The sequence below is a fragment of the Phyllostomus discolor genome, chromosome 4 (genome assembly GCF_004126475.2).
Source record: "Phyllostomus discolor isolate MPI-MPIP mPhyDis1 chromosome 4, mPhyDis1.pri.v3, whole genome shotgun sequence".
NCBI lineage: Eukaryota > Metazoa > Chordata > Mammalia > Chiroptera > Phyllostomidae > Phyllostomus > Phyllostomus discolor.
The window spans coordinates 171,356,836-171,381,996 of record NC_040906.2 but is presented as its reverse complement, the minus strand read 5'-3'; the positions used below and the strand labels follow the sequence as shown (position 1 = coordinate 171,381,996).

Below are 25,161 nucleotides of genomic sequence, written 5' to 3'. Positions count from 1 at the left end.
CAGATAATGATTTTTTAAAGTTTTTTTTTTGATTAAGTATTTTTTATCCCTCTGTACAAGATTTCTAACCCTAAGGAAATCATTGGAAATGCAAATGACTTTTAACAAGTAAGGATCCAGAAATATTTGGCAATTATTTTTCTGATGGTATACACACCTAATTAAGATTGATAACTGTGAGTGGTTTAGTTCATTGGAAACTGCCTTTTGATCTTTACAAAGCTATGCCACGTTTAAGGTGTTGACCTAGGAGATCTGGGAGCCAATGATGTTCATATGTTGAAAGTAGTATAGCTGCACTGAGCAACTGAGCCTCATGGAGAGAAAGGATCTAAATACTAAGGGAAGGTATGCTTATGAGTTGAGAACCCTGAAAATGTAAGGCACTACTTGAGCTAGTCATGTAGTTCTGAAGTCCAAGATCAAAGCATTTTAGAACATCATTAATAGAATATCTTTGTCAAAAATGCAAAAGGGTTTAAGATTATTCAACATATTACAATATTCCAGGCAAGTAAAATTAGAAATACAAAGTGGTATGGATTTGTTGTTATTGTTTTGTGTAAACAGTTATTCCAAAGATATATCTCAGTAAGAACATTTTACAAAGTAAAAATGAGGAATTCAGATTAAGTCCCAAAACAGAGAAATAAAAACATTTTGATAATTTCTAGGCTAGAAAGTTCTGGGAACTAGAGGAAGAGTGGCACTCTCATCTTCAACAGTTCAATTTTTGTGTAGATTCTAGAAATAATATAAAAAAGCCTTAATTGAGCCATTTTATCTCTCAAGGCCTCTGTATCCTCAGCTGTAAAAGTTCATATGGAATTAAATAAGTTCCATTCTACACCCCTATCCTGTAATTCAGATAATATTCCTTTAATTTATATTTGAATTATTTATTTATTTATTTTAATTTATATTTGATTCTCCTTCAACCTCTGTTCTCACCAGCAGACATTCTTGGATACCTTTTAAATACTTAACAGAATCTTCATTCCAATTCAAAGGGATGACTTCAAGTGCACAGTGCCCCAACTAGGAGAGTTCTGATATTTTATGAGTAGTAACATTGAACTTGAACTGAAGAAGTTTGTCCTTTCAGACAGAAAAATTAGGCTCTCCTAGCATGCTTACTGCAGCAAAATACGCATCCCATTATATTTGAAGATGAAAAGTCCAAGAACTCTGCTTTGTTATCCAAACACTGGCATCTGCTGGATGCTCTGTATAGCCCTGAAGGACAATGATCGATGACTAACACAACCAAGAAAAGAGAGATGATCATTGTCAACATTAGGAGGCAACCGGCCAAGGTCCAGAACCAATGGCTCTATAGAATTTAGGAAACACAAATGAACTCGTTCCTGTATAGAGATTTTCCAGTTACCAAAGATTTACTGAAATGTCTCTCTTCAACCTTCAAAATCATTTAACCAACATGAAAACTGTGCTAATTAAAACCTAGAATGCAGTTAATCAGATGACTTAATGGAGAGTGGGCATGTCTTAATAATAAACTAAAATAAAGTACAAACATTTTGTCAAAAAAGTTTTAGTGTTTATTTTGTGAAACAGGTTTGATTTCTCTCTTGTTAAGATAGACAAGAAAGGAAAGAAGGGGAAGGGTCGTCAAGACACATGTATAAAGGACCCATGGACAAAGACGGTGGGGTGGGGGAGGATTGAATGTGGGAGGCAGGGGTGGGTAAGGGTGAGGAAGAGTAATAAAGGGAAATGGGGACAATTGTAAAATGAAAAAATAAAATGGGAATCCTTATAAAAAAGGCAGACAAAAAAAACTGAACATAAAGAAAGTGGAGAAATTCAACAAAATTTAATAAACACATATTTTAAAATAATTATATCAGTTCACAGTTTGTAAAAGGTGTACAACTCTACATACTGTTTTCTACTCTGTTGACAAGTCTGCTTTAAGTAACAATGGTTGCTTTCGTTGTTTAGCTAAAAGTATTATTTTTAAAAGTTGTCATTAACTATGAAAACTTTGAAATGGGGTAGGTAGGCATCTAGAAAAGGTATAATGATTGGAAAAGAATTAATAAAGAGGTCCAACTGCTTCAACTATTGGCAGTTCAGTTCACAGAGATATGTGATGCTAAGGGTGAACAAAGAGATTTGAAGAATTAATTGCAATTTATAATTCCTCTGAATTCCACTAACATTAAAATAATGTGCAAAATTTTGAAACCATGATAAACTTTCTTTCTATGATGTGTTCTTTTTGTTTTGTTTGCTTCTCATATTTATTCTATCTGAAAGTGGCTTTCATCAGCTAAAATACAGTGAGATGTCAACAAATTTCTGAACTCCTGTCAAAGGGTCATGTTTGAAAAGGTAATAGATATGACACGTTGCCCTTCATATTTCTAAAATTAAAATGGTTACTCTGATGTCTCTGTTTATGCCATACTAAAAATAGCTTCCGTTTTATTTAAAGCTTGACTACGAGACACAATATTTTAGGATACACTAATTTTAATGTTTTTAGAAGTATAATTTATTACACTCTTTTTGCAGATTCAACAGAGCTTCAATCAACAAAGCAAAACACCAAACTTTTATAGTATAAAGAAAAGCAACAATGACAATAGCAAAATGTGTTTAAGAATTTCAGCTTTATTAATTTGGGAAAAAGAATAAATATGTCTTGAAAAACAAAACATGAGTCTTCATGAACTAGATACAGAGTCCACTAAGTGTGACTGAATTAGACTGAAATATGATCTGATTAGACATACACATGTACACTTAAACTATCTCCTGTGAATAGTACAATTTGTGATATACTCTTGTCAATCAGGTTTGCCTAATCAGAATATAAAATTTCATAAAAGCTATACTCAAGAGAACAACATTACCACACTCCTAATATTGCAAACATAATTAACTTTGAATTATGTGAATTAATAGCGCCTAACAAATTATCATTCAGCTCTGAAATTAAATTCTTTCATATCATTAGATTTGTTTGTCAAGCTCAAGTAGGCAAAAGTTGTGTCTAATAAAGTAATAATGGCGTTTGGCTAAGAGTGCCTTTGAGAAACATAGATTTATCCAAAATAAATCAAGGAATTTCTATTATTAATTTGTGAATATCATAGCATCTACATAATAAAATTAAGGGAAAAGTTTGATACTCATACAGGATACTGTATGTTTACTACCAAAAGTCCTTTTACAATTACCTCTTTAATTAGACATTTTATATGATTATTTTGTGGTTGCATACATGTAATATGAACCCATTTAATATTGTTTTAGATTTACAGATCTCTTTAATTAAGGTGAACTAGTTTTGCCAATTAAAAAAAGAAAAAAAATCAGGGTCATCTAAACTTCAGTTTACATTATCTAAGATAATTCCCTCCATTTATAACCAAAATATATTATACATAAACAAACAAGAAATCAAGGAACATAATATTCAAATATTTTTATGTAACCACAGGAACTGGAATTTGAAATACATAATTCTTATATTGCATGGTCTATCCACATTAATTCTGTTTCATTGAACTGAAATTTTAATACATCAGGAGCAGGGATGAGGGCAGACTTCACTTCTTTTTGTAAAGAAAGGAACTTTGCTCATATGTTTGATTAAGTTTTCCTGCAGGCTAGTATCTGAACATTGCAGATCCAAGCAATGATTAAGGGGAGGCTTCAGAGAGGCCTGGGGAATGACTAAATGAGAGGAAAGACAAATGATTAAAAAAAACACACACAAAAACTCTCGCAGATTCAGCTGACTTGAATGCTGACATAATGCATCTGGTTTCTCACTCAAAAATGACTTCAAGATAATTTTTCAAGATCCAGAGACCCTGGGAAGCTTAGCTAACTTAGGTTTTCAGTACTTTTTTAATGTGGTTTGGGACTAAGTATGCTATGAGGGGAGATAGAAAAGTGTTTGAATGGAAGGTGTTTGGAAGCTGAGTTTAATTTTAAGGGTCATTTTTCAATAGTCAGGTTTTCTGTGTATTCTAATTATAAAACCGAGCTGGGAAGATGACAAGAAAGATGCTTATCGGGAGTTTCATTCTACACTGAAGGGTGTTGCTACTGTCAGGCACAATGCTGGCCTTCTTTCATCAGCCATCTCATCTATTCCACCGTTAGCTGCACTTGGGATATGTACAGCAATTTTCCAGCCAGAAAGATGGGCTTGTTCTCATTCCTAATTCTATCCATAACCCCTTTCTGCATCCCTCTTATAACAAAGTGAATTGTCAGGGTTAGATGGTACTGGCCTTGGTGAAATAAGATGATAGATACATAGACAGATGATAGATAGATAGATAGATAGATCCAACTACTTGTTCCCAGGGAGATAAAACATGTCTCTTAATCATAACAGACCATTTAACTACAAGCCTATTTTTAGCTGAAAAATATTTCATATGGTTTTAATGAAAAATGGTACCTGTTACTTCAAACTTCAGTAAAACGAAAATTTGGAATTTTTATGGCATTGCAGTTTGTTTAAATATTTAGCAACGTACTTTGCCAATAAAAGATAAAACTTTCCCTTCTGAGACAGAAATGTGCAGACCAAAGTCACAGGTCACCAGAGCAAAGCTGGCTGGTTGGTCATCAAGATATGACCCTTCGCGGGAAGGCGTAACTCTAGTAAACACATATTAGTCCAGTATCTGGCCCTCATAGCAAGAGTTTATGCTAACATTCCATGATCAGGCCTGTCTCCTAAAGGGGCTAGATTTTATTAACTAAGCTCACAAATGAGAGACTCACATATGAAAACTAGAATGTTTACTTATCCAACAGAAGCAATACTGCCTAGGGTCTGTGCATGTTTGAGGGACAGAACTCTTTGTTGAAGCCTAGTAGAAAAACAGTGCACACTGGAGTATATTATATATATATATGCTGTGTAAGCCTGACAACCTTACTCATTCCTTTAACATGTCCCTTCTTCAGGAAAGGAACAAATTGATTGTCTAGACAGAGACTTTCTTAGGAGTGTCCAGAATCTATCTGTGCCTCCCTGCATCTGCACTCTCATAAGTACTTGATTGCACTTGGGCTATTGTCTCTAGATCCTACAGAGACCTCACTGACTTATCTTTCCTTATTTTTCTTTCATTCTCAGAGAATGGGAAAAGTGAGGCCTTTATTTAAACAAACCAAATGGTTGTTTAAGTGCAATATTCATTTATTTTTTCATGTGTAAAAATTTTATTTTGAAGATAATAGCCAAAGAAGAAAATGACTGCATGTGATCATTACTGTTCTAGTTTGAACCTCAAACACTTTTAATTCCAATACTTACTGCCATTTTCCTTGAGTAAATTTTGGATGACTTGAGGCCTTTGACATCATATCAATAACACTGATATTCTCCCAGTTTCTCCTGATGCTCCTCCATCTATTTTGAGGGCGTTTCCTCTGTTGCCAATCCCTTACAGTTTGATATTTCCTGGTATTCTATCATCAGTCATCCTATCCTTCCAGTCTGACTCCTCTTCCCTTATAGTTTCCTAAGAACCAATTTATATTCCAAACTCATGCTTGGAAGTCCCATAATTACCTTAAACTCAACATGCAAAAGTTTGTACTAGGAAAATCCTGGTCCTCTTTCATTTAACCATTTTTCCATCCCACAGAACTAAAAAATAGTATTTATTCCAATATATTCAATTACTTTCTGAATCCTCCTGGTTGTACCTCATGACTGTAAAAATTTATATATCTCCTCTGCCACTGTTTCTGTCCTTGTCACCAGTAAGATTCTCTCCTGTATTACTTAAACAATTCCCCAACTCGATTCTATATCTCCATCACTGTCTCTACTGCAGTTCATTCTCCATATTGTGCAAGAAGTGATCTTTCTAAAACGCATCTAATTTCACTGCTTACAACCCTTAATGATTCCCTTTTTCCTGATAAATGCTACCTAATGTAAGATTTAATACATCATACAGTAATTACCTAGCTACTTGATCAAAGTCTTCCTAAAGATAGTCACTATGTTTTGTTCATTTTACTCTTATTACCTACCAGCATCTAACAAATGACAGTAGCTCAATAAATACTGGTGAATCAATTAGTGAATAGGAACTTTGTATGAGAGGGATATCTGCAAACATAGAAAATAATCCATTTATAATATTAGGGACATGTTACAGTAATACAAAGACATAACAAAATTTGTAAAAATCACAATTTTTAAAAATCATTATTTACTGTGTGTAAAACAGTGTTATACATAGTGGTAAACAGGGAGGTGAAATGACCCTGTGTCTGTTATCTTATTTGACCCTCAAAGCCAAACTTTGAACTAATATACAAGGAAAACAAACAAACAAACAAAAAAGATAAAAGTAAACATTTCAGAAGATTAACTACAGACTTCCAATTTTCTAGTGCAGGCTTTTAGATATATTAAGTTATGAATCCTAGTTTTCTCCTGATAACTCACTCTTTTTACTTGCTATTATATGCTTTGACTCACAGAGCATGTATATATCATTACTATTTTGTATTATTTTTCTAATGGGTGCACATTTAAATATATGCATATATATGCATAAAGAAAGTAGACCATAGGATTTTGAGCTCTGGCAAATGGCTTCTTTATGTCTCAGTTGCCTTTTCTATTAAATAAGGATAGTAGTAGTACCTACCTAATAAGTTTGTGTGAGGCTTACATGAGTTTACTAACGGAATGATAAGAGCAGACACTGGCACATAGTACACACATTAATTATTAGCTCTTATATTAAACTGATAAGAACAGATACTATATTTGACCTTAGCCAAAAGGCCAAGAAGCAATAATTAATAGCCCTTATAATTATTAAGTGCACATGATGTTACTAATTTGAGTTCTATTATTTTATCTGGAAGTTAATGTCTATATAGAAGTCACTTTCAAAAATGTATACTAAGCTTAATTAAAGGCAATTAATTGTAGCATTTATTTTCACTTAAATTGTGTGTATTTCATTTTTTCTACTTATGTCATCATTCTCCTAGAATTTTGTTTTTCTTTTTTCAAATATTATTTTAATTAATTGGTAGGGAATGTTGGGATTACAATACCCAAACAAATTTCTTCTAGAATAAATTTACATTCAACAAATTCTATACTCAGATTCCCTAAGTACTTCTTGAATATTTTTTCTCCTCCCTAATGTTTATATAACATTTTCATTACTTAACTTCTAAGAAGAAATGACTGTTATTAAAACCAAATTTTTACAGGCTGTTAGTTTCTAGTTCAGATCATTGCCTCTAGGTGTTGCAGAATCAAAATCAAAACTACTAAATAATTTAGAGGTAAATTAGCAATGAACTGAAAATGACACTGCAAACTGTGGTTCATATGGGGCAAGTGGGCTGACAGAAGTATTATAATCTGGCAGATTCATAGAATCTCTTTTCACTCCCTTCCTATCTCAAAAAGATAAAAACATATAAAGGACATAGAAATGTGGTTTTATAATACAAATATTTAATACAAGTTTATTTCTGCAAAATTAATTGTGGCTAAAAACTCTAATGTGCTAGAATAAAATTGCTAACTATATTCTTACCTATTAGAAAAAAATCCTGTACGTACAAAAAAACTGGAGAGACACATATTTGATATCAACATAGAAGATTGGAATTTCATCTAATTTTCTAATAAGCTATATACTGTTAGACCCCAAATCATTTAATCATTTTAAAAGAAATTAAAAAGTAGAAAGCTGTATTTGGGGATAGTATGATTTTTGTTAAAACCTCATGTTGGAAAGCAAAAAGTAACACAGTAACAAATACTTTGTTTTCAAGACACCAACATAAAAGTCACTGCAAAATTCAAAAGTATAGAGTTGGAAAGGATCTTACAGAATGCCCCCAGATTTTACTGCTGAGAGTAGTGGGATGCAGAGGGGGTTAGTCATCATGCCAAAATCATGACAGGTTTGTACCAGTTTTGGAACAAGAACCTCTGTCTTTTAACGCCAAATCCCACATGCTTTCTGTGTCTCAATTCAAAACAAATTATTGTGGATCATTGGTTCCTGCTAACTAACTTGTTTTGGTCTTTTGTACAAGATCACCCAAACTTTAAGACAGAGTCAATGTGGTTTGACTCTAAGCCCAATAAATAGAAGCAAAGGGCCACAGGGTTGCAAAAACACACCAGATTTCTCACATTGCCCACATTTTCCAAATAAAGTCAGGTCAAAACTTCACAAGGAAAAGAAAGGCCCCAATATCTTTCTTCCCCATTCTAAGAAACCAGCTAGAGACCTCTATCCTACCCTTTCTCATTCTAACATCTAAGGGTCTCCTTGGTACCATTTTATCCTCCGTGGGGAAGTGAAGACCTGACCAAGCATCCAGGAGTGCTTTCTCTACTTATGTACTCACTCCACAGTTTGCTAAAACATGACATTCTTGAGAGCCAGATGAGTTCTCATTTTGGCATCTCCCATAATGTACCCAGTGCATGATAGGTGCCAATTACATTTTAGAGTAAATTAACTATAGATTCAATTAGTTGTTGATCTCAAGGATTATTTTCTTCGTGCTAAACATTAACTTTTTTCTATCAATTTTTCTTTTGAGGGGGGAAGTTTATTTATTTTTAAATTTTTTCTCCCAACATTTCTAAAGAGAAGTATGGAACTGTGCACTGTGTTCTAATAAGAGCACAATTATCTAGTATTTAATGGAAAGATTACTTCATATTTTAATTTTTAATAAAATGTTTGGCATTCTTAATACTATTTTTTTCTTCAATAAAATAGTGCTTTACTGTTGACTCAGGATAAGTCTAATATCTTCTTTCACAACCCCCGCCCCTCAGGGTCTATTTCTCTTATATTAACACTTAGGCAATCATCCATTATAATAGAATCCCAAGACAGAAAGACAATTATCTTTCCAAATGAGCTTGTTGCTAATTAGTGAAAAAAAATACCTAACCCAGAAGTGTTTATTTCCTTTGCATCCCAACATACATGAATACTGTTGTTTTAGCTGTCAACCATGATTACAAGCATGATTTCCTTTTCTCCTTCGGTAGCAGGATCTGTAGGCAGTAAAGATACATTAAAGAGCCAAAACCAGGAATAGGTCTGGGTCTGTAGATGTGAGCCAATAATAGAAAGCAGTATCCTACTGGAGGGCAATAGAAAGCTGTCCAGTCTGATGAAGGATGTATACGCACTGAGGTCAGAATAGGGCAAAAGGCAGGAAAAAAAGCTGAGTGGTCAAATCAGAGGCTGATGGATGCAGAACCAAGAGGTCAGGTAGATAACTCGGACTAAAAATTCAGCTGAAAGCTATTAGCAAGAGAATTTCTATTTGGGGAAAAGCAGAAAAATAGCAAAAAAAAGTTGACTGATACAGGACTTCCTGTAGGATCAACTATTGTTCTGGCAGCCTCAAAACTAGCTCTATTTTCCTTTCCTGAACGAGACTGGGCCAGGGGCTGCAGAAGTGGCCGCCGGACACAGTCAGTTGGGGAGAAGAGTGTGGAGGGCGGCATACCTATTGACTGCAGAGAATTTCTGTAAGACCTTGCTATTCTCAGTCTGGAAAAGCAAAACAGTTCACATTGAGTTTTGAATAGAACAAGAACTCAATTAATATTAATAGTATTAGTTTATTTATATATTGAAGTCATGCATGAACATTTAAGGACATTGATATTGAACTTTATATCTCAGGTTCTTTCTAAATAATTTATTTTCATATTGTCTTCTCTTTTTAATTAAATTTATTGGGTGACATTGGTTAATAAGAATATACAGGTTCTGAGGGTACATTTCTATGACACATGATCTATATATTGCATTGTGGTTTTGATTTGCACTTGTCTAGTAGCTAGTGAAGTCGAGCATTTTGTTTTCTATATCTGTTGGCCAATTTTAAGTCTTCTGGGGAGAAGTGTCTGTTCATTTCTTAATTGGAGTTTTTATTTGGATTGTTTGTTTGTCATTGAGTTGTATGGGTTCTTTATATGTTTTGTATATTAACCCCTTGTCAGAGCTGTTGTTTGAAAACATCTTCTCCCATTTGGTTGGCTGCCTTTTTGTTTTGTGTTGCTTCCCTTTGCTGTGCAGAAGCTTTTTAGTTTGATATAGACATGCAGAACCTAAATCAAAGAAACCAATCAGAAAAGGCTACATACTGTATGATTCCAACTGTATGACATCCCAGAGAAATAAAACATAGGAACATGGTGAAAAGATTAGTAGTTTTCAAGGGTTAGGAAGGGGGACAGATGATGAAGCGTAGCACAGAGGATTTTTAGGACAGTACAGACACTCTGTATGATATCAGAATGATGGATATATGTCACTATACATTTGTCTAAAAAAGCAACCCAATAGAATAGAACCCAAGAGGAAATGATAATGTAAATTCTGGGTTTGGAGTGATTATGATGTGTCAACATAGGTTCATCAATTGAAACAAATGCACCACTCCAGTAATGTGAAGGCAGTGCACCTGTGGGGACAGGGAGTATGTAAGTTGCACTGAATTTTGCACCTTACACTAAATTTTGTACCTGGCACTAAATCTCTATACTCTGCATTAAATTTTGCTGTGAATCTAAAACTTCTCAAAGAATTAAACATTTAATAAAAAACAAAACAATTAAAAACAGTAAGATGATGTTTTGATTAAAACAATTATCACTTGCTTATGCATATCAACCACAAGATAAAATGATATACACATAGTTTAAGAAAAATATGTTATTCTAGTGTCTCAATTATAACATATTAAGCAGCCTTTGAAAAGGAATTCTAAAAATTCCCTACTTTTCCTAGTCCTTCAGAAATCACAATCATGTTTCACATCTGTCACTCTCGGGGTCCTAATACCATAGGTACAATGGATTATAGTGTTCTCTCTAAACTTTTGAGATCACTTCATGAAAAGTCTAATCCTTATTATGCTAATGGCTTGAGAAACTAAAACTAAGTTGAATGAACATTAAATCAAGACAAACTTGAAGCAAATCTCTGCAATCATATCACTGTACAGTACCAGTCTGAACCAAAACAGAGTCATTAGGTGGCTGATAAATTCTCCGAGTGGGAAAAGACTCATCAACATAAATTTGCCATATGATAATTGAGTTGCAGAATATTTGGGAACAAAAAGAACTTTATCTAGGCTGTAAGTATGATGATCCCTCACATCTACATATCATTATCAAGAGTATTAGGAACAAGTTTAGAAAATCTCAGCAGTCACCATTTCTCATCTGTGTTTAATTACCTGAAAAATCTAGACAAGTTTGAATCATCCAAGCTAGTGATGTTGCCATAACCAACTGTTTCTAATAAACATACATGATCAGAAGCAGTTATGTTTTCTTAATTCTCAGCATTTTGAAATATCTGTAGAGAGAAAAGCAATGTTGGAGAGAGCACAAAATGTGTCCTGTGGAGTGTTACAATGCAGTACATTCATTAAGTACTTCTATGACACTCTAAATATTTTATTCATGAACACGTATAAAATAAATCTTCCTGATACTGCAGCTGAGATTGCTTTACTTATTAGATGTCAATTTACACTCCCTCCCCCATGATTTTTACCCTTGATTCTTCCTAAAATATACCAGAAACTTATTTTATATAAATTCAGATTTGTTTCACTATTTCTGGAATAACTGTACCCACAATTGTTCATGGTTTTGAAATGAAACTTTGTGATTTTTAAACAATCATTTATCAGTACTCCTACATTAAAGATTATCTGATGATGACATAACTGAACAAGAATTGGAAAATCATTATCTGTAAACAGATACTGATGAGCTCCTCAAAAACCTAGACGACATAAATTATTTGTAATCTATAACTATATGAAGAATAAAAACACAATGTGAAGTCAATTCCTATCTAAATAAACCCTAAAAGGAAATTATATAGTACAAGTTCCCAAATCTGGAATAATAGAGCAAGGTTTGCTTCAATTATTAAATAATTGCCCTTTACAAAATGCCCTATTAATACATTCAAACAAATAAACAATAAAAAGATACACTTGATTTAAGGTCCTACTTTTCTCATCTACAACATCATCAAAATAAAAGGCTATTTTTAAGCTTGTCCCTTGGATTTTTCAAAAATACATTGAGACTTAGATAAATCTTTTGTTCTAGTCACATAGTGGTGGTTTCTGTCTTCCTCAGCCCTGGGTTATTGTAGGTACTGGAAATGTAGAATTTGCACCTCACAGAGTTCCTTTGCCTTCTAGTGGAAGAGATAGTTAAATAAACAAATAATTGCAATATAATGACATAATATTACATTAGGCAAACATACAAAACAGCAAAACCACACATGAGAAAGAAATTGCAGGATAGTATATTACTCTTTTATTATGTAGTTCTAATCAAGTTTACTATATGATAGGCAACAACTAAAAGTACCAAGTTAAGCCAATATCAGCACTGAAGTACCATTTTCAAATCCTGATCATGAATAATCTGTAAAGGAACTGCCATCTTACAATCTTTAAAAAGTTCAGGTAAAATGGCTTTTTGCAATTGGTGCACAGAGAGCAGAACAGTGTGACAGGGAAATAAATCAAAGGCTTAGTTCCCTAAGGGCCCTAATAAAATATGTTTCTACAATTAAGTTGGTCCAGGAACCTAAATATTTTTAATACTAAGAATACTTTTTAATACACATGCATAATATATATAATGGACTGCTACATGTTGAGACACTGGTTAATAAAATATCCTGGATAATCATTAATTTTTTAATACATGGATTTTATATCAAGTATGACTTACATTAAAAGTGAGGGATATGTCACTTTCTTTGTAGTTGGATTTCCAGCATTCACAAGCACCTCAAAAGTATATTTCTATTTTGTTTATAAGCACAAAGTATGAATCACCAGCCTTCTACTTCCTTCACAGGCCAGATGCCTCACTGAGCTACAACCTTCCTCTTGCCCTGGATGTGAGAATAGTCCATTTGTACTTTGCAACGATTTTAATCGGATTACATATTTTAGTCATAGCAAACCTATAAAATTTCATGAGATTCCATCCAAAAATCACTTGCTATGAGAGGTTTTGCTTTCAAATATGCATAACTAATGTAGCCTGGTATATAGTCAATAATCAAATCAACCCCTTTCCACCATTTTATTTGTAGGAATTGATGCTAAAGATTCAGATTGCGATAAAATGGCTGCTACTTAACAAAACATCACATGAGAAATCTTTAAAGATTGTGTCAGTCACAAATAAAAATATTTTAATGTATTAGCTTATCATGAATTATTTTTGGCTTTTGGTTAAAGGATAAAAGTTTATCAAAGACTATATCATGATTTATGTCTCTCCAATGTAAGATGACAATTTTTTTAAGTTTCTGCTGTATCCCACAGATGTATACAAATCACATATAAGGGGGGGTACCCTTGCATAGAAATATAATTATGAAGATTAAAGAAAGTAGATTAATAAAAGACACTTACTAAGTTTTAGTAAGTCACAAATGGCCCTCCAAATCCAATTGTGTTATGGGTTAATATAGTTTTTCACTGATTCCAACTTTATATGTCTTTGAGTTTTCCAAGTTTAAGTATCAAAGCAAAATAGTCATATATTCCAAATGCATTTGCACAACATGACCATTTACAGCCAATGAAAGCATGTTGGTAGCATATTTGGATTTTAGAATATAAACAAAGTTGATAAGATATGCCTTAAAAATCCATCTCTTCTTTTTTTAAAATATTTTTTATTGTTGGTCAGTTACAGTTGTCCCCATTTTCCCCCTTTACTCTTTACCTGCCCTATCCACCACTGACCTCAATCTTCACCACCATTGGCTTTGTCCATGGATCCTTTATACATGTTCCTTGACTTGACCTTTCCCTTATTTTCCCATTATCCTCCTCCCCTCCCCTCCGGTCACTGTTTGTTATTTACTTCCATGTTTCTGGTTCTCTTTTGTTCTCTTGCTTGTTTTGTTGACTAGGTTCCACTTATAGGTGAGATCATACAGTATTTGTCTTTCACCACCTGGCTTATTTTGCTTACTGGGATAGTAAGCCTTCCTCATAGACTCCACTTTCTCCTCAGACCTTCCATTGTCTGCCTTAAATATGACACCCTCAGAAAAAGATGCTACTGGATCCTACCCAATATTCTGTTGCCCCAAATGTTTACTGTAGTGACTGTAAATAATGAAAGGGGGTGTCCTAATTGAGCTTTCTTTCTCTCGCTCTCTCTCATGTTTGGGTCTATTGGTGTATTTACATATTTATATTATTTATAATCTGTATAATACCATATATCTATCTTCATAATAATACCTTGAAGAATCATTTAAATAAATAATTTCAGAAATGACTACAAATGTGGCCAGAATGGCTGAGTCCACATCCTGTTAAAAAAGAAACCCATATGCAATGTGCTAAACATATTAATATTTATAAGTGTGGTGTAACAGTCCATAGCAGTCGCCAATTGCTCTTTAGTGAGGAACAAGAAGTAACTGTTAACCAGTGTGACTGAGCCCTTGTCTAGTCACTATGCTCATCTGGGTATCCAAGTCTGTAGTTCCAGCTCCATGCAGCCAGTTTTCTTTCAGATCCCTTATGACTGATCACACAGGCTATAGGACTCTTTTTATGTACTCTAGGGATGGCTGATGCAGCATTATTTTTAATCATTCTGATAATGCATCTATATGATGTGTCTGCTGTGATGACAGGGTGGCGATGTGTGTTAATGAGTTGTAAGAGAAACAGCGGTAGGATAAATGCCTTTTGTAGGATTTTTAAATTTCTTAAATGAAAGTTTCCAACTGATCTCCATTTGGACAGCCATGATGTATCTGTGAAATAACATTGATCATTCCCTCAATTGCTGCTTAATCCTTTCATGTCCTATTACATGTCAGTTACATTTGCAGAATATATTCTCAAGCTTTATAAAATCAGAAGAACATTGGAATGAAAGAGGTCATGGCTGAAATCACAAGCTCTGGAATCAACCATATGATTCAATCTCAAAGCCTCCATTAGCCAACTGTATAAAACAAAGAAAGTTATTGATTTTTCAGTGTTCTCATCCCTTAAATTATAAAACTTCGAATAATGACAGGAAAAAAGAAATATGAAAAAGTTAGCTTGTATTTTTATTGTAAATCTCATTAGCAGAAAGGGACACCAAGAAAGCTTCTTCTAAAGAACAAAGAAAAAAAATGAAAGATTCTGCTCAGCTTCTTTCCCAAGCAAACTGACAAATGTTAAATGGTAGAATGTAGACTGAAGAACAGAGTAGGGATTCCTGATCTCTCAGGGTTAAGTACTCCCTCCTAGTCTATTACTTTATTATTTAAAGGCTCTATTGTTCTCTAATTTCTATCTTTGTCTTAAAATTGATTCTCCAACTCAAAACTGTATTAGATCAATTTACATAATATTTCTTTAATGCTCTAAACAGTCTAGCACAATGTTGAGCATGTAGCAGGTTCTCAATAAATAGCTGTATGCAATTTTGATACTAGCATGAATCTATAGCTCTCACTCATTCATTTTTTTAAATATATTTTTTCTAGATAATCTTAATAACTATCTTGGTAACACATTCCTGCCATGCTAGTGTTTTTGTATAATTTTATTTGTCTGCTGCATCCCAACCCCAAAAATGCTTGATTAAAAAAATACACGAAGTGTAAAAATATATTTTAAAATTACTAAACTATTTCTTTTTCTTTATCTAATTCTCAGATCTAAAGTTTAAAATGCCCACCTTCTAAATCAATAAACAGTGGGAGTATGTCTACTAAAGGAAGTTACTCTATCCAATTCTGTGCTTTAAAATTCCACCTACCCATTATTGGCTGCTCCCATTCACAGAAGTCATATCAGAAAGTACATTATTAGAGAACATATTAAAACTATTATCTGAACATTAATACCTGGATTTAAGAACATTTATCTACCAACTAAAATTTTAAAATTACTCACCACACACTTTTTATTGTATATTTCACCTGAAAAATATTCTTTGGCTTAGATATGAAAACTATATATTTAATAAGTTCAAGTAATCCAAAGAAAGCAGTAAAGAAGTCATTTTTCACCTATTTTTAATTATTGGATTAACATTATTGACACGAATTTTCTAGAAATTGTAGTTGCCAGGTGTCATTATATTGCTTGTTGGGAATCAAATATCGCAATACGCCATATCCCAAACTTTAATTCTTCACTGTCTGTCACCCTTATCCACTAAACCTGCTTTCACTCCATCCATCAGACCTCTCTCATGTTCCTTCTTATTTTATATCGCATAGCCAAGGGTCTTTTGTTCATGCTCTTTAACCATTTTCAATACCTTTTCTTCATCTCTGGTTTACCTCTGTCACATTCTCTGTTAATGTCATTGGTCACAGCTCCTGGAATTACAGACTGTAACTGCTCCTAAACACTCTCTAACTAAAAATTTCATATCCATCATTGTTTAATTTTTGCTAAATATGGGTATGGAAAAAATCAGGGCCTGCACGAAAAATCTGATATGCTAGCCTAACATTGGACAATGCACTTCTGGTCTCACCCATGCTTAGAGCAGTTTCTTCTGGAATTTCAGGGTGCTGTTGTAAAATATCAGCCATCTTTTCGTTACTGCCTTCCTTCAATAGTTTCAGAAATAAACACTGATTAACTAAGTTACTGAAGTTCACTTTGTTAGTAAATGACAGATTTTAAACAGATGGCAACCTTGGGCTCCCTATCTCATTCACTTTCTGCTTCACCACATGGGCTTGAATATTATATTTTGAATTATGAAATTTGGTTTAAGTAGGATATAACTTACAGATAGTAAATAATTTATATTAATATTCATTTAAGATTTGTGAAAAGTTATGATTGTGATTCCACCCCCACAAAGAATGAAATAATAAATAGCCAAAGGTACAAATATGTTAATTTATCCAAGAACACACACATCTAGTTAATATTTTTATGAAAGAAATAAGCTCTAATTTATGTATTTTATTGATATTTGCCTGGGCTGCTTTCACAAGAGAGTGCCAAAATCAGATCAGTATGGTTAGTGTCATTTCACAGAGTGGTTTGAAATAAAGACAGTATACACTGAGAGGAAAGAACAGATAAATGGACAATTTCAGTGGAAGTGCTAAAAGAGCCCTCACTCAAAATCTCCCTAAAAATGTTGAGCTGTGAAGCTACAGGAAAGAATATTTATTTTTGCAACTGCAGTGAGAGCCATGCAGCTTCTGCTAACATTTTGTAAACATTCCTTGGGGATGGTTCACAACAAAAATCTGTTTCCTCAGCACTTTCCACACCCTGGCAGCGGGCCCCATAACCACTGTTTAAAACTATGTATATATCATACACACCCGATTACTAACAATGATGACAACTTGATGGGATGGAAAACTGTCAAATGCAAATAAAAATGATCAAAATTGATTTTATACAATATAGGGAAACTAAACTGATGAGTAAAAAGAAGAAAAAAGAGACAAGAGATCAAAAATGAGAGAGAGACACACACACAGAGATTGAAGAGAATGGAGTAACCATGGTAGTGGGCTACCAACAGGCAAAAACGATAAATATTCATGGACTTTAACAACAGTGACCCTTCCCCATTTTTTGAAAGAAAAAAATCATTGAGAAATGGAAAGTGTTCACTGAAAGATTACCATGAATTAATTTGATTTTCCTCATTCAGTTTCCTCAAATTTGGACCTTTTCTTTTTGTTATTTCATTAAGAGTTGAGACTGGTGGCTCGGCAAGGCAACCCAGCAGGTCCACTCCTTATAAAGACATCCAACAGTTATGCCAACATAATAATTTCACTGAGTATTTCAGTTCAGCAATGAGGACCTAAGCCTAGGCAACCCCAGGCCAGTCCTTTCAGATGCCACAAGTCGGTCAGATCTGAATGGCAACAGAACCTTGCAACAACATCCTGTAAAAGGTCCATCAACATATTTTGGCATGTAGTACTCTGTAGTTTTCAAATTTATACCAAATTTTGATCTAAAGACTTCAAATAGAGTCTTCTGCAATGATGCTCATGAGGAGGAAGGCACTGTTATATCTTCTTGGAAAAGCCAGTGTTGGCTTTCCAGAAACTAGAAGATTCTATAGTCAGTGCACTGTATTTGGTGATTTCAAAATAATTAATTATTGATGTTATCAAATATAATAAAAGCTAATCGAATATTGTCTTAGAATTCACATCACACAGATATTTGTGGTACAATCCCAGGTCTGCATCCTTGCCTCTCACATCCACTCAGAAGCATCAATATCCAAACCAATTCAGGAAAAGCAATTGTTCTACGTAGTCTTAAAATGGTACCTTTACTTAGACAACAGAAGCTCTTGTGCTATAATAACTGTGGCAAATATCAATGTCTATTAAATTTAGCAAAATAAAAATCTACCTTAAGTGTCAAATAGTATTTAGAGTGCCTCTCTTACTCAAACAGAACACTTTTATAGTTTAAAAGAACAGTATCATTACAGTATCACATTTCTGAAAAACAACATATGCCAGCTTTCACATTTAAAATATTGTATTTGTCGGTGGTTTATGGAGTGTGCAGAAAAACCAGGAGTTACTGATGTAGGACCTATGCACCTCTGTGATAGATAAATTCCATGCAGCTCTACCAGAATGTTTTAAATAAGTTATTTTTGAATGAAGGCTTTTATGTCCAATGCAGTTCAGTGCCCCAGGCTGCAAGCTCCTATAACTTGGGTTGAAGGATGTCTAGTTTCTGCTGAAACAAAAGTATAAGATGAATTGTGTCAAGAGAAACCCTAGTTTATGTGCTGGGCTCTGGCTTACTCACAGAGGTTTCTTTATAAAATACAGTGCCTGAGGCTGCAGACAAGGAGCAGATTCTAGTATTTCTCTGGTCGATTCCAGACAAATAAATGAAAATGAAAATGGCAGTAATAGAGTCTTGCAAGTATAGAGAAGCTTGATCCTTCTGTCAGCCTCTAACTTTTTCCAGTTGTGTTCAGTGTTCTTCCTTTATTATTTATTGACTTAGAAGCAAAGCTTTCTTTTGCATTTATCTGTTGGCTCTACAAAAATTGAATTTCCAACATAACATGCAGGCAGTATGTCCCAAATTTTAAAGCATTCTGGTTTATGTGTTTGCTTCCAAATTTTACATCCTTAGTAAGATCTTCATGAACATGAAACACTGATTTCCTAACCTCTCTCCTGGCTCTATCTTTCTCTAAAGCATTTATAAGGATCTAATGTGCTGTAAACTTTGCCTGTTTGCTTTATGGAGTGTCTGCCTCTCCTTCACCCTACATTACAAACTCTATGAAGAAAAGACTATATTTTAGTCACTGCTAAATTCCCAGTGACTGGCACCTATGCTGCAAGCCTTGGTTTGGGTTACTCAGAGCTGGGATTCATGAAGTAAATAAGATAGGTGGAAAAGCAGGCTGAATACAACAGGAATAGTGCCTGTGATATCTCTAAAATGTTTTCTTACAGATTATGGGTGAATGATTGCCCCGAGGAAATTTTTCAAAATAGTCTATGCTGATCTTTTAATATCTCTTCTATCTCTTTCCTGAGCTTTGGTTTGCTGTCTCCCCAGGCACACAAAGCTCTTTCCTGCCTTATTTCCTTACTTAGCCCCATACTTCCACTTTAGAAAGTGCATAGAGAGGCTTTTATTCTTTAAGATAGGATGTGCCCATAACTCTAATTACTTCAGTTTTGGTCATTCCCCACATCTGACCCCAAACTCCCCTTTGCTTAAGCCTATAACAGATGATTTCTAGGGACAGAGACATAGTTTAAACAAATTCAGTTTTAACCCCTTGGACTCCCCAGGTTCTATTTGCCTGTTTATCTGGTTTTTTTGTTGTTGTTGTTGTTAAATCAAACTAATTTTAAGTTTTTGAAATACCGGGAGTATGACAAAGCCCAATGAAATATTCTGAATAGCTTTAGAGATCTATCTTTGGGGGTAAGACCTCAGATGACCAAAGTATTCCAGTTTGTCTGGGACAAACTGAGATGGTGGCTGACTATAAAAGGCAAACTGAGACAGCTGGTCACTATAAAAGGACTTCAATATATGGGCACAGTTTCCCTGCCTAGGAACATCTCCCTGTGCGTAGGTCTCTTACATGGTCTCAGCTTGCCTCCTCCTCTGCTCTTCCAAAGCTACAGAGCTTTGCACAGCAGCCAGCCCAGCAGTGGCTCTGCAGGCTCTGGTGGTGTGGAAGTGGGAGGTGAGAACTGGAAAGAAACCAGATGTCAGTATAGCTACAGCTCTTTGGAAGCCATGAACTTCTATTTTAACTTGCTGTCTTGGATGCTCACTCAAGACAACTCATTCAAATTGTCAATGTGACCCAATCCATAAGACAACGTGCCTCTGAAATTCAATGCAGAATTAAATGTTGCCACACAATCAATAAATTTTGCCGAAAATGCCTTCTAATCTATAAGAAGTGATATGCCCTTTGTGCAAAGAACAATCTGACACTAGACTTTTGAGGGCTACAGCAAAGTTTTTTTTTTATTTTGTTTGTGTCACAGATGGTAAATATTCTTTATTCATTCAGAAGGTGCCACAGGCTTTGCAAGGGGACAGTACCAGTTATACCAGGGGAGATTCATTCCAACATAGAACTTAACTCCACGTACCCTGACTCTGTTGCTCTCTGTTGTGGGATCAGGAAAATAATGAGCATAGAAGGTTTCTCATATAAGTAAAATGTTATTGACTACTCGATGGGGCATGTGTCTATTGAAAGGAAAATTGAATTATAGCAATCAAAGGGGATGTTAGAGAGCTAGGGACCCCTAACTGGTAGCAATATATATAGTTTAGAAAGCATAAATTATCATTTAATACTTAGAGAGACGAAGTAGAGTAGTCATTGGAGGCTGAGGTACTGAGAGGTGGGTGTGTGGAAACTTATGAGGCAGAGAACAGGATCCATGGTTTGTTCAAAGCCACACAGCGGCATCTTTTGTTTATTCTTGTTTTTACTTCCTTCTAGTAAAATTTGATATTTCACAAAACTGAGAATGGAAGAATGAATGCTAAACCTGAGTTTTACAAAATGTACAAATCCTTAGTCCTTTTCCTTGAACCATAACAGGAAATATTCTGTTCTGGGAGTTAAGGCATCAGAGGTCTGCAGGTAGCTGCCCACTTCTCCTCGGGAGAACCACATGATCTGTCTGCTCCAGTTTCCCCATTCGCAGCAGGAGATTAGTACTGGCTTGTGCTCTTCACACTATCAAGTGAAATAGAATAAATTTTTAAAAATAGTTAAAAGTAGCCCTGGCTGGTGTAGCTCAGTGGATTGAGCACAGGCTATGAACCAAATCATCGCAGGTTTGATTTCCACTCAGAGCACATGCCTGGGTTGCAGGCCATGGACCCCAGCAACCACACATTGATGCCTCTCTCTTTCTCTCTCTCTCTCTCTCTCTCTCTCTTTCTCCCTCCCTTCCCTCTCTAAAAATAAATAAATAAAATCTTAAAAAAAGGAATTCTTACAAAAAATTAGCTAAAAGTACATAGCATATAATAGGAATAATTGTTTCTTTTTTATGAAGAATTTTATTTTTTTAAGTTTTACTTTGCAGTTACAGTTGGCATCCAATGTTACAGTAAGTTTAGGTGGAACACAGTGGTTAGACATTTCTCTAACTTACTAAGTGATCCCCCAGGTAACTCTAGTCCCACCCAGCACCATACATGATTACTACAACACTATTGACTATATTCCCTGTGCTGGACTTTCCATCCCCGTGACTACTATGTGACTACCAATTTGTACTTCTCAATCTCTTCACCTTGTTCACCCAGCTCCCCAGCCCACCTCTCTAATTATTGTTTTTGGAAATGTGTTTCAGTCATGTATGTGTGTGTGTACATGTATACATATACATTGGATCACAATGTAAAATATATTTCTTACTGTGATTCATGGTCAAAGCCACTTTTTCTTACATTTTTGTTCAGTGTCTTCTTAGGTCCTTTCCAACACTTGTCTTCACTGATTCTTTTATGCCCTCCCTGGTTTTATATAAATAGGCATCACCTAGACTTCAATTATTTTCATACTTGGTTTATTGATTTAAAATATTTTCCTAAGTTTCTGTGTCATACAGTCAATTTCTTTCTCTCTCTTCTCCTTCCCAGCCTTCACCCCTGCCCTATCCTTATTCACAAATACTTCAAAACCCTGTGTGTTTTAAGGATTATTGTGTTATAATCCTTTCTGTAACCACAGACTAATCACAGGAATATTTTGCACTTGAATGTTGAAGCATTTGAATATATTCTCCTATAAATATAATACTTAAACTTAAAATTTATATTATCCTGAGTGTAAGAAAATGGCCTACAGCAACCCTAGGATACCTGCTTTTGATGTTTTAAAATGTTCCTATAATGAAATATTCCCTATAATGAAGGCAGAAATAGACTCTGGGAAATAAAAGTGGTATAAAGAGGAAAATGATCATCATGATCCATGATCAGTAAAATGGAACATTCTATCCCCTACACACACATATGTTCAAACTGAGATAAACATGCACGTACTTCAATTACAAGCAAAACTTTCTTGAGAGACAAGTGGCAGAGAGCACTGAAGCTGAAAGCAATGTGACAACACAGTGGCACACAATGGTGAGAAACAACTCAACCCTATAATTAATTTCTATCATTAAAGTCCCATCAATATCACTTAGTTGGATGGCTTTGACAGGATGGAAATATTACCTAGAGACATAATTCTTACTTCAAAGGTTGTAGTACTGTTTGCATATGTACTTTAGAATAAATTGTAAAAGGTGAACAATGTAAAAGGCACGATGTATAACCTGAGAATAATTTAACAGAGCATAAATATGTGTGCTTGGCTTTGATGATTATAAAGCTTCACACAATTTTTCTCCTCATGAAAGAAATGCAGAGTTTCAGTTCCTAAAATTGGGTTGAGAAAACAACGTACATTAAGATTAATTTATCCTAAATCCTGGTGCTTTGTATTTGTTGACCCTAATGGCTAATACTAACAAAGTATACAAAATTGCCTCAAACTGGAGTCATTATCACAGAAGACTGAAGGGAAGGAGAAATGGGGTTAGATGTAATCAATAGCTTTTAGGAGATAGTTGATTGAATGGATATGACTAGACAACGTAGGAAGAAAAAGTCCCCTTTGCAGTGTGGCTAAACAAAGCAAAATTACAATAGTGGTCATTATGAAAGAGGTTATATGAAAAGCTGTAAAAATTTCCCTTAGGGTAAAAATGAAGTTTTTCTCATTGTTACCAAAGTTTGTCAGGTGATTTATTTGAAAGACATTCTGAGCTCCCCCAAATGAAGAATAATACCACATCACATAATTTTCCCAGAGTAAGATATATTACTGCCTAGTTTTACTGTATCTTTAAAGCACAAACACATCACTTAAAATTATTTTTAATCCTCAATCTAGGTACCCATTTCACTCCCCCTTCTTTCTTCTTTTTTTTTTTCCTTTTTGAAAACCTAAGTGGATTCCAAGAAATGAAATAAGGATAACAGAACACTATGTTGTGAGATATGGCAGGCTCTGGAATTAAAATTACCTATAATTTGAACTTAAATTAATATGTGAAATAAATCAAACTTTTAAAAATCTTTTCTTCAGACTAAATCAATGTAAATAACGAAATGACTCTTTGTTGGATGTTTCTGACTTCTAAATTTAATTTTTACATTGACAATAACTTAAACATGCTTCCAGCATATGTATGAATAACATGGTGACATTTTCTTCAGCATTTACAAAAATGGAAAAAAATGTTGAAAAGGTGATAAGATGAGTTACTGGTGGAGAACAGATTCATATTTCTTCTTAACTTTGCTTCAGGGACACCATCTTCATTATACTATCTCTCAGTTTTTAAATAAGTTTTTGAGTTATCTCGCTGTGAGACTCAAGATCAGTTGAGAGTAAGCTGGCAGAATTTAAATACCATACTCTGTACTCAGGTGAAGTTCAGTGCTCATATTCTACAGCATTTGTACCAGGTAGACCACATGTGGTAACACTTTATTTTTTAATTTATTCAACAAATATTTTTGAGTGTTTAAGATATACCAGAGATTATGCCAGACACTATGGTAGGTGCCAGAAATATAATAATGTACATGACATCTATGATCTCTTGTAGAGAACAACAAAACAAAACAAAACAAGCATACATGAGTAATTTAAAAAGATGAATACAATAAAAGAAAAAACTAGGATTTTGTATTTCATGTAGTTCCATTTGTTTACTTAAAAGCTTCTGCACAGCTAAAGAAACCATCATCAAAATGAAAAGGGACCTGACTATATGGTAGAATATATTTGCCAATGATACACCAGACAAGGGTTTAACCTCCAAAATATATAAAGAACTCATACAACTCAACACCAGGAAGACAAACAATCCAATTAAAAAATGAGCAAAAGACCTGAACAGAAACTTCTGCAAGGAAGACCTACAGACAGATGGCCCACAGACATATGAAAAAATGCTCAATATCACTAGCCATCAGAGAGATACAAATTAAAACCACAATGAGATATCACCTCCTACATGTCAGAATGGCCATCATTAATAAATCAACAAACAAGTGCTGGAGAGGATGTGGAGAAAAGGGAACCTAGTACACTGTTAGTGAGAATGTAGACTGGTGCAGCCACTGTGGAAAACAGAACGAAATTTCCTCAAAAATTTAAAAATGCAACTACCCAGTGATTCCACTGCTAGGAATGTACCCAGTGATTCCACTGCTAGGAATGAATGTAGCAGTGATTCCACTGCTACAAATCACCAATTCAGAGGAAATTATGCACCCCTTTATTCATAGCAGCCCAATCTACAATAGCCAAGTGTTGGAACTGCCTAAATTCCCATCAGTAGATGAATGGATTAAAAAACTGGTACATTTACATAATGGAATGCTATGCAGCAGAAAGAAAGAAGGAATTCCTACCTTTTGCCACAGCATGGATGGAACTGGGGACTATTATGCTAAGAGACATAAGCCAGTCAATGAAAGATAGACCACATGATCTCACTTATAAGAGAAATC

General features: G+C 34.5%; 1 non-coding gene across 1 annotated transcript; it reads right to left on the bottom strand.

Moving 5' to 3' along the window:
* Window positions 1–6,631: 6,631 nt before the first annotated feature.
* On the bottom strand, window positions 6,632–6,820 carry LOC114495713. Its single transcript, XR_003684416.1, has one exon. It is a non-coding gene; the product is annotated as a U2 spliceosomal RNA (small nuclear RNA).
* Between the last annotated feature and the right edge of the window lie 18,341 nt (window positions 6,821–25,161).